Source organism: Eucalyptus grandis, chromosome 11 (assembly GCF_016545825.1).
Source record: "Eucalyptus grandis isolate ANBG69807.140 chromosome 11, ASM1654582v1, whole genome shotgun sequence".
Taxonomy (NCBI): Eukaryota; Viridiplantae; Streptophyta; class Magnoliopsida; order Myrtales; family Myrtaceae; genus Eucalyptus; species Eucalyptus grandis.
This window is the reverse complement of record NC_052622.1, coordinates 30,810-39,216: the sequence shown is the minus strand read 5'-3', so window position 1 is coordinate 39,216 and position 8,407 is coordinate 30,810. Positions and strand designations below refer to the sequence as shown.

At 42.3% G+C, this 8,407-nt stretch overlaps 1 long non-coding RNA gene across 4 annotated transcripts; it reads left to right on the top strand.

Annotated features, from left to right (window-relative positions):
• Positions 1–731: 731 nt before the first annotated feature.
• LOC108956730 lies at positions 732–7,708 on the top strand. Of its 4 annotated transcripts, XR_005547495.1 has the most exons (5): positions 732–1,513; positions 2,110–2,207; positions 4,714–4,805; positions 5,813–5,984; positions 6,194–7,708. It is a non-coding gene; the product is annotated as an uncharacterized LOC108956730 (long non-coding RNA). The 4 variants fall into 4 exon arrangements; XR_005547493.1 differs by lacking the exon at positions 2,110–2,207; XR_005547494.1 differs by lacking the exon at positions 2,110–2,207 and having other exon boundaries at positions 5,808–5,984.
• Positions 7,709–8,407: the final 699 nt, after the last annotated feature.

Genomic DNA, 8,407 nt, shown 5'->3' with positions numbered 1-8,407 from the left:
ATCATGATTTAGCCTCTAAAGTCTTCAAGATTATCCCTTTGTCCCCGTGTTTATTATTTGCTATTTAATCCACAACTAATTAAATTTTGATATCCAAAAATCCAACCCCATCCCAAGCTCCGAATTTAACCAAATTAACTTCAATTCCTCACTCAAATCTCCAAATCGAGGTCCAATTTTGCCGAAGAAAAATCCTATACAATTTTCTGTAAGTCCCCAACACTCAAAGGCTCGGCTTGGAAGTCCAAGTTTCCCTTAATTTAGCCCGTCTGAATTTTCGCTAATTTTTCCACAATGTCCGAATTGATTTTCCATAAAAATCTCAGAATCTCTGAAAAATCTTCGGAGGATGAGTCGATGTTCCTAAACTAGATCGTGACACCACAAAACTTTCAATTTTTGAAATCGGGTTTAAATTCACGGTTATTTTCACTTCGGCGCTCTTTTAGTGTGACCTAGTCTACCAGGTAACTTTTAGGAATTTTTGGTGCAATTGATGCGCGATTGATTTATCTCGAGTCACAACGTACATCTTTGACTCATTGGTGACCCTCAGTTATCGTGAAAATCTTGAGGTTTCAATTACGAGTATTGGGTACCAAAACGATAGAAAAATCGGTCTAGTGTCGATCGGCGAGTATTTTGCAATCACCTATCACCCACACTCTGATCACATATTTCAGTTGAATTGACCTATCTCCAGTCTTTGATCGATTTTTCATATTGCTCACTCGACCCACAGGTACTTTGGTTACCATCATCGACAACTGTTTTTCCCAGATCTAATGTTCGTCTATGATCTGCAGCCACTGCATTGGACGGAGATGGCATGATAGCAGCTTTTCTGCTGGAGATGGGTTCTGCATTTTGGTGGGCGTTACTGTGGTTAGAGATTGCAGCCTCATCAAAGATGGGATTTTGCTGTCCTGTAGCGAAGGATCCATTGTTTTCTTTTTCTCTCAAATTTGGGTTTATGTGAAGGCTGTTGCTGGTTCCTCTCTTTTTTGTTCTCAATAATTTCTTTCCCCTTTGATCTTCATTCACGGCATCCCCAACTCTGACCTCCAGGCCCTGGCTTTCAAGCTCGCCAGCGCGAACTCGTGGGTGAAGAGGAGCGTGAAGATCTACTCGCCCGGCGTCAGGTTTCACTACATCGCCGTCGGCAACAAAGTGAGCCCCGTCAACGGAGGCACTGCGCAGTATGACGGGTTTGTCCTCCCTGCGATGAGGAACATACAGGCCTTGCTCAGATCGTCCGGCTTGAAGAACCAGATCAAGATCTCGACTGCCATCGACATGACCCTGATCGGGAACTCCTACCCTCCATCCCAAGGTGCATTTCGAGGAGAGTAGTCTTAATTCAGGGGTGCTGTTAGTTGGATCACAGTTCATATCCATCGATCCTCTATTAGCAATGGCCGTTGCAGCTGCTGGTGAAGGAAGATCCAAGCCTTGTCTAACAAAAATGGTTCGGTCTGTGCTGCTTGTTGTGTGCAGGGGACTCCATTCACAGGTTTGTGCTTTTCTTGTGATATGCTTTGATTCAGGCCGAACTTGTGCCTCACTGTTGCTCGAGATTTGGGGGTCATTGTTCGCACTTGAGTCATGACTGGCCGTTGCTTCTGCACTTTTTTGAGTTGCTGTACAAGTTATAGTAGATGTTGGGGAAATAGTTGTTGAGGGGCTTTTAGGCCTATTTGGGTCCCGGAGTGAAGCTAAATATTGTCCAGTATTTGGGGGTGGGTTGACCTGGCTTGAGTCTGTTGCTGTGTAATCCTTAGAGACATATCCAAAAGATGCATCTATGTTAATTTTGAGTACGCCAGGGCCCGGGGGTTGCCATTTGTTCGATAAGTTGTCGTCTTGTTTCTGCCTTCTTGGTATAGGATTCCATGTGGCGTAGGTTTCGTGTAATGTTTTGGCTCGAAACAGGGTGTGATAAGGATTTAGGGGGCTCCTCCTGAATATAAAATGATTTCTGTCTTTCCATATACACCATAGCACAGTCGCAATTAGGTCAAAGCAATTTGATTTTCTTGAACCTTTGTGAGCTTTATATAACCATTTATCAAAGCGGGTTAGACCCACTCAGTTCACTTGGACTTATAGGGATGGGTCATTCCATAGTTGTGTTGTCCACGGGCATAGGAGGAGAGTGTGTTCGATGGTCTCCGGTTTCAGGTTACATATTGGACACACAGGTGCAGGTACAACTTTCCTTTTGTAAAGGTTGTCCATTGTAGATAATGCATTTTGACATGCACTCCATAGGAAAATTTTTATCTTCGATTGTATAGCTGCATTCCAGATTCGTTTCCATAGATCTGGGTTGAACTGGTGGGAGGTTGTTGGCGTATGTTCCCTTTCCCGCACTGTATGTTTTCTGCACATCATATATCCACTCTTGACCGTGTAGTTTCCAGATTTATTATGTATCCAGACCAGTTTATCCTTTGTAGTAGGGAGGCCGATAGGGATGGCAAGAATTTCCATGATGGTCTGATGATCAAACATTGACCACAAAAGGTCTTCATTCCATTTAGCGGCTGCAAAATCTATCAACTCACCCACTTTTTTTGGTTCGTTTCCTCTTGCTGATCCACCAATTGGTCCCCTACTTAGCCATTTATCTTCTCTAATGGATATTCATTGTCCATTCCCCACTACCCACTTAACCTGGGGAGCGATCGCTTCTCTTCCTGCTAGTAAACTTTGCCAGCCCCATGATGGGCGCGAGCTCTTCTTTGCTTGCCAGAAGTCACAATTTGGAAAGTATTTGGGCATTGAGAAAGACGCCAAGCCTGTTTGCCTAGCATGGCGATATTAAAAGTAAATAGATCTTTAAAACCAAGCCCACCCTCCTCTTTTCGAAGCTTAAGAGTCTCCCATCTTCTCCAATGTAGTCTAGCCACTTTGTTATTATTTCTCCACCAAAAGTTAGCTATTTTCTTTTCAATAGCTTTGAGAATAGATACAGGGATTTTGAAAATTGACATCGCATACTTAGGTATTGCCTGTACTACTGCTTTGAGAAGAATTTCCTTACCGGCTTTGGATAGTAAATTTTCTTTCCAACTCTCCAGCTTCATATTAACTCGAGCAAGAATCCAGGCGAACACTTCTTTCTTAGAGGCACCCCAGTCTGAAGGGATTCCCAGATATTTCCCTGTTTTCGTAATTTCTGAAACTCATAATGTTGACGCCATGTTTCTTCGTAGTTGTTCTGGACACCCTTTGCTGAAAAATAGCCCTGATTTATTTAAATTGATAGCTTGACCTGAAGCGTAACAATATTGATGAAGGAGATTCGCTAGATTTTGACATTCCAAGATTGTTCAATGTAGGAAAAATATAGAGTCGTCAGCAAATAGTAAGTGGGAGAGGGTGGGACAATTTCTATTTAGTCGAATCCGCGAAGTGTGCCTGCTTCAAGAGCTTGCTTCATCAGAAGAGAAAGAACATTAGCTACTATGATGAAAAGATAAGGGGATAAAGGGTCTCCCTGGCGAATACCCCTAGTCGGCTTGAAGTATGGCAATGATATATCATTAAATTTGATGCTATAAGAAACTGTTGTGACACACTGCATGGTCTAGTTAATCCATTCTTCACAGAAGCCCATCTTTCTTAGGCACTCTTGAAGGAAGTCCCACTCTACTCGATCATAAGCCTTTTGCATATCGAGCTTAAGGATAGCTTGGAATTTTGCGATGCCGATCACGAGTTCTTAATCGATGTAACACTTCCTATACAATCAGAATATTATCCTGAATTTGCCGACTTCCCACGAAGGCGCTCTGTTATGCTTCAATAAGATCTGGTAAAAGGGGTTTCAGTCTATTTGTGAGGATTTTTGATATGATTTTGTAGGCAAAATTGCACAGGCTGATAGGTCGATATTGTCCTAACTTTTTAGGGTTTTGGGTTTTTGGGATGAGAGTAATTTGTGTTTTATTTAAGGCTGGGTTTAGAATTCCCGTTTGAAAGAAACGCTGGACCTCACAACATATATCGCTGCCAATGTCATTCCAGTGGTGTTGAAAAAATAATCCATGTAATCCATCCGGCCCAGGGGCTTTAGTAGGTCCCAATTGGTGAGTAGCTGCTGTAATTTCTTCGATGGTGACTGGTGCCATCAGTGTTTGATTCATAGATGCATTCACCAAGGTTGGGATATTGTCAAGAATGGGCTTAAAATTCTTGGGACCTTTTGAAGTATAAATATTTTTGAAGAAATTCATCGTCATGTTCTTAAGATCTTCTTCATTCCTGACCCACTCTCCCTGGTCATTTAAAAGCATGGATATTCTGTTTCGACTCCTCCTTTGAATAGTAGTTGCATGGAAGAACTTTGTATTTCTATCTCCCCATTTCAACCATTTGATTCTTGATTGCATACCCCAGACATCTCCTCTTGTCGCCATAGTGATTCTATCTCTTGGTTGATGTGCTGAATTCTGAGATGATCATATTGTATGACTTGGCTGTTCATTAAGGTTTGAAGCTCGCATTTCAGCCCCTCTATCCGTTGTTTTACATTGGAAAAACGTTTTTTACTCCACGTAGTAAGTTGGACAGCTACTAAATATAATTTTTCAGCCATATTTTTATTTTGTGTCGCTTCCCAAGCTCGCTTTACAATGCTCCGACATTCTGCATCTTCTATCCAGTAAGCTTCATACCTAAAATCCCGACGTTTTCGACTTGTTGTAGGAAAAAGTGACAGGATGAGTGGACTATGATTTGATTCGATGGCTGGTAGGGCGACTACTTCTGCAGCTGGATATGTTATTCTCCACTCCATGGTACATAAAGCTCTATCCAGCCTTTCTTTAACATTTTATGTACCATCTCTTCTATTTGTCCATGTGAATGCACACCCTTTGCTCTCTAGGTTCATTAAGGAACACGCTTGTAAAAATTCTCGGAATGCTGTAAGGCGATAATTTTCTGCCATCTTCTTTCCCACCTTTTCCCAATGGTGTATCACTTCATTAAAATCACCTATACATAACCAAGGTAGATGATTTAAGAAACTTACTCGTTGTAATTCCTCCCATAAGAGAATTCTATCTGTAAAATCTGTCGGGGCATGTAGGAAAGTGAGTCTCATAAGATGCCTGTTGTCTTGGAGTCGACACTCTGTGTTTATATAGGATGCTGGAAATGAATTTACTGTTATGGTAACCATGACATCCCAGAAAATAGCCATACCTCCTGATATTCCTTCTGCATTTACCAAAAAACTGTTTTGATATTTTAGTCTTCTTCTGCAACGCTGCACCATTTGCTCCTGGTTCTTGGTCTCCATAAGAAAGATAATGTTGGGCTTTTCCTGAGTCACGAGGACTCTTAGAGCTCGAATTGTCAGGGGTGAGCCCAAACCCTGACAATTCCAACTAAGTAATTTCATGGATTTCCCGGTGGCTTATTAGGGCTAGCCACCAAAGCCCAGTGTGTGGAGTGCTCCTCCTCAGTAATAGGAATGTCCACTAGTAGTAACCTGTCGGATGCTGTAGTCTTTGAGGGTTGTGCTTCATAAGGAGAAAATCTCTTTGCTTTTTTGATGTAGGAAGCTTGGTGTTTTTGGTTTTACCCCTGTTTTGGGGTCGGTTGATTGCTGTTTGGTGCTGCTGCTCTTTATCTTGCTCTTTGAACTGTTCATTATAGATAATCATCATAGACTCCTCATCAAGACCGCTGCTATTTCTCTTCTGTGTTCCCCTTACTTCCCTTATAGTTATGGCTAGAGAATCGGTCTTTTGTTTCGTAGCCTCCTTCATACAATACTGGCTTTGTAATGGTAGGATAGGCTGGTCTTCTGCGTTTTGTACTTGCTGATCAGCATTGGTTGTTTCGGCAAGAGGTGTTTCTGGTACAATATTCGGATCATCAATGAGTGTAGCTTGTTTCCCATAAAAAAACTTTACCATAAGGGCTAAGTTCCCTAACTTCCGCCCTTAGCCAATTCCCAAAGTTACCTGGTACGTCCTCCTCCAACCTTGTGGTTTCATACGGTATTTCTTTGCATGCCGAGGCATAATGTCCGATTCTTTCACAAGAGTAGCAATAGTGTGGGAGCCGCTCATACTTGAATTCTATCCACAACTTTTTGCTTCCCAGATTAATGACAACACCTGTTTTTAGGGGGGAATCAAGGTTAAGATTAATCCTGGCTTTTCCAACCTTATAGGTGTTATTTCCTTTGGATTCGAGTTTAACATCAATAACTTCACCAATCTTGGCTGCTATGTCTTTGACAATATCTGTTGTCACTCTTCCAAATGGTAGGCCACAAAGGTGCACCCAAAAAGGGCAGTGAGTGAACTCATAACACATTTCAGGAACATCTGGGTCGCATTGTTTAAGGACGAGGAGATTACCGGAGAAAGACCATGGGCCAAAGTTTAAAACTTTCTGCTTGTCGGCTTCAGAGTTAAAGGAAAAGGAAAAGAACCCCGGTTCAAGTACGGTGCAAGATACATGTTCTGTCTTCCATGCTAGTTTCATAGTATTAAGAAAAGCCTGAAAGTTCACTTTGGGGCGAGAGTACAGTTTTCCGAACAAGATTAAACGGCATTCTGCCAATTTTTCTTCAGATATTCCTTCCTTAATATCGATCACATCTTCCGCAGACCAAAGATTCCCCAGGCTGCTACACATTGCCTCTAATCTATTCTCCTCAGATGACTGATCAGCCATACTTCTCTTGTTAGAACTAAGCACAAGAAGGAAGGGGGTTACCTCAGCATAGAAGACACGGCACCTGTCCTCGTTTAGTGATATAAACCTGGGATGAAGATGATGACGCAGCACAGAACAGGCTGGCTCACTTTCCCCTCAACTGTGTGCAAGGGTAGGCGACAAAACGGTCCAAGATAAAAGGGCTTGTGGGCCTTTTCAAAAAGAGAGCAGGGGCGGAAGGAGGTGAGCAGCCAGAAGGTATGTCAGGGGTCAGGGATCGCGAGGGTTGGGGATAAAAGAAAATACAGGATCGCGAAGGGAAGTGAGGGTATAGGGTCGCAGAAGGGGAAGTAACTAATATTTACCGAAATTAGGGTTTGGAAATACTAGTGAAGTGGAAATTAACGACAAGATGGAAAAGACGCTGTTAAAGGGAGTAAGGGTTTGGGCGAAACCACCCATAAGATTGGGGAAGGAGATCGCAAGATGGCTCGCACAACCCATGGAAGGTTAACGAGGAGGATTAGGAGGAATTTGGGAAATTGTGAAGGCAGAAGCGATTTACATCAGCTTTAGTGTTGACAAACCGAGGGAACTACCATGCAGTAGGGAGAAACCCAGAATCGCCTGGGAGAGCTCTCACGCCGCGCATTAAGGAAGTGGCTACCTTCAAAATTGTTCAACCACTGCAGCAAGAAATTTAGGTGGGGCTAAAGCAATGACATGGCAAGGACAATCTCTGACACATTGGGAAATTGGTGAGTGCTGGTGCTTCGTTCGTCGTCAGGGCTGGGTCTTTGGAATAAGTGAGCTTGATGGCAAAAGGTGCACTTTTCCCCCTAACTCACAATGGGAGAACGTGTGTCTCTATATTATGTGCTTCGAGAAAAAAATTAGCCAACCCTCATTTTTTGTCTATTCTTTGTCCGCTTATATAGACGTAACAATTTTAGCACTGAAGGAAAGGGGCGATATTTTATTTCCTCTTGAGAACGTCTCAGTATATTTGGCTTGATTTCGTCCATGGCCAGGCCGTGATTCTTTCTCTCTCTACTGATTTTTCCAATCTAACAAAGAAAATCTCTTGCAAATATTGTCCGCGTGGATGACAAGTCTTTCTTATCTTTCAGAGAATACCCTTTCCTATATCGAGACCACGACACCAATTCTCCATATATAAGAGATTTTAATGGAATAATAGCCCTAGTGCTCATGATCTTTCCAATTTCAGAACAATCCACATGCGTAGCGTATGCAATTCTCGGTCAACATGAAGATTTACAAGCTTGACCAAATTTCCATCACCACGGGCGTAGTCCAATTAATTTTAGAGCCATTCAATCAAATTTTTTAGTTGCCGGTTTAATGCGAATGCAATAAACTAAATAAAAAATGCTCCTAAAAATATATGCTATGCAATTTAATTTTAATATTTTTGTTTAGAGATTAATTTTTAATCCCTAATTTTGTATGAAATAAATGAATGATCAGATTATCAAAATTTAGATGTCAACAGAGAGCCTGACCAGCTTTGTTCGGGCACCAAGACTTGGCCGGCAGCCTGGGGATTCCTTGGTGGGGACTCGAGAGGTAAGAAAAAGAGCCTGCCCCCGTCAGCGTAATGAGCTCCGGTGTCTATCTTCAAAGAATCCAGAGTCCATGAAGCAAATGAGTGCTTGGTTGTCCTCACTCTCTGACTAACCATGCCGGTCGCGAGTGTGAT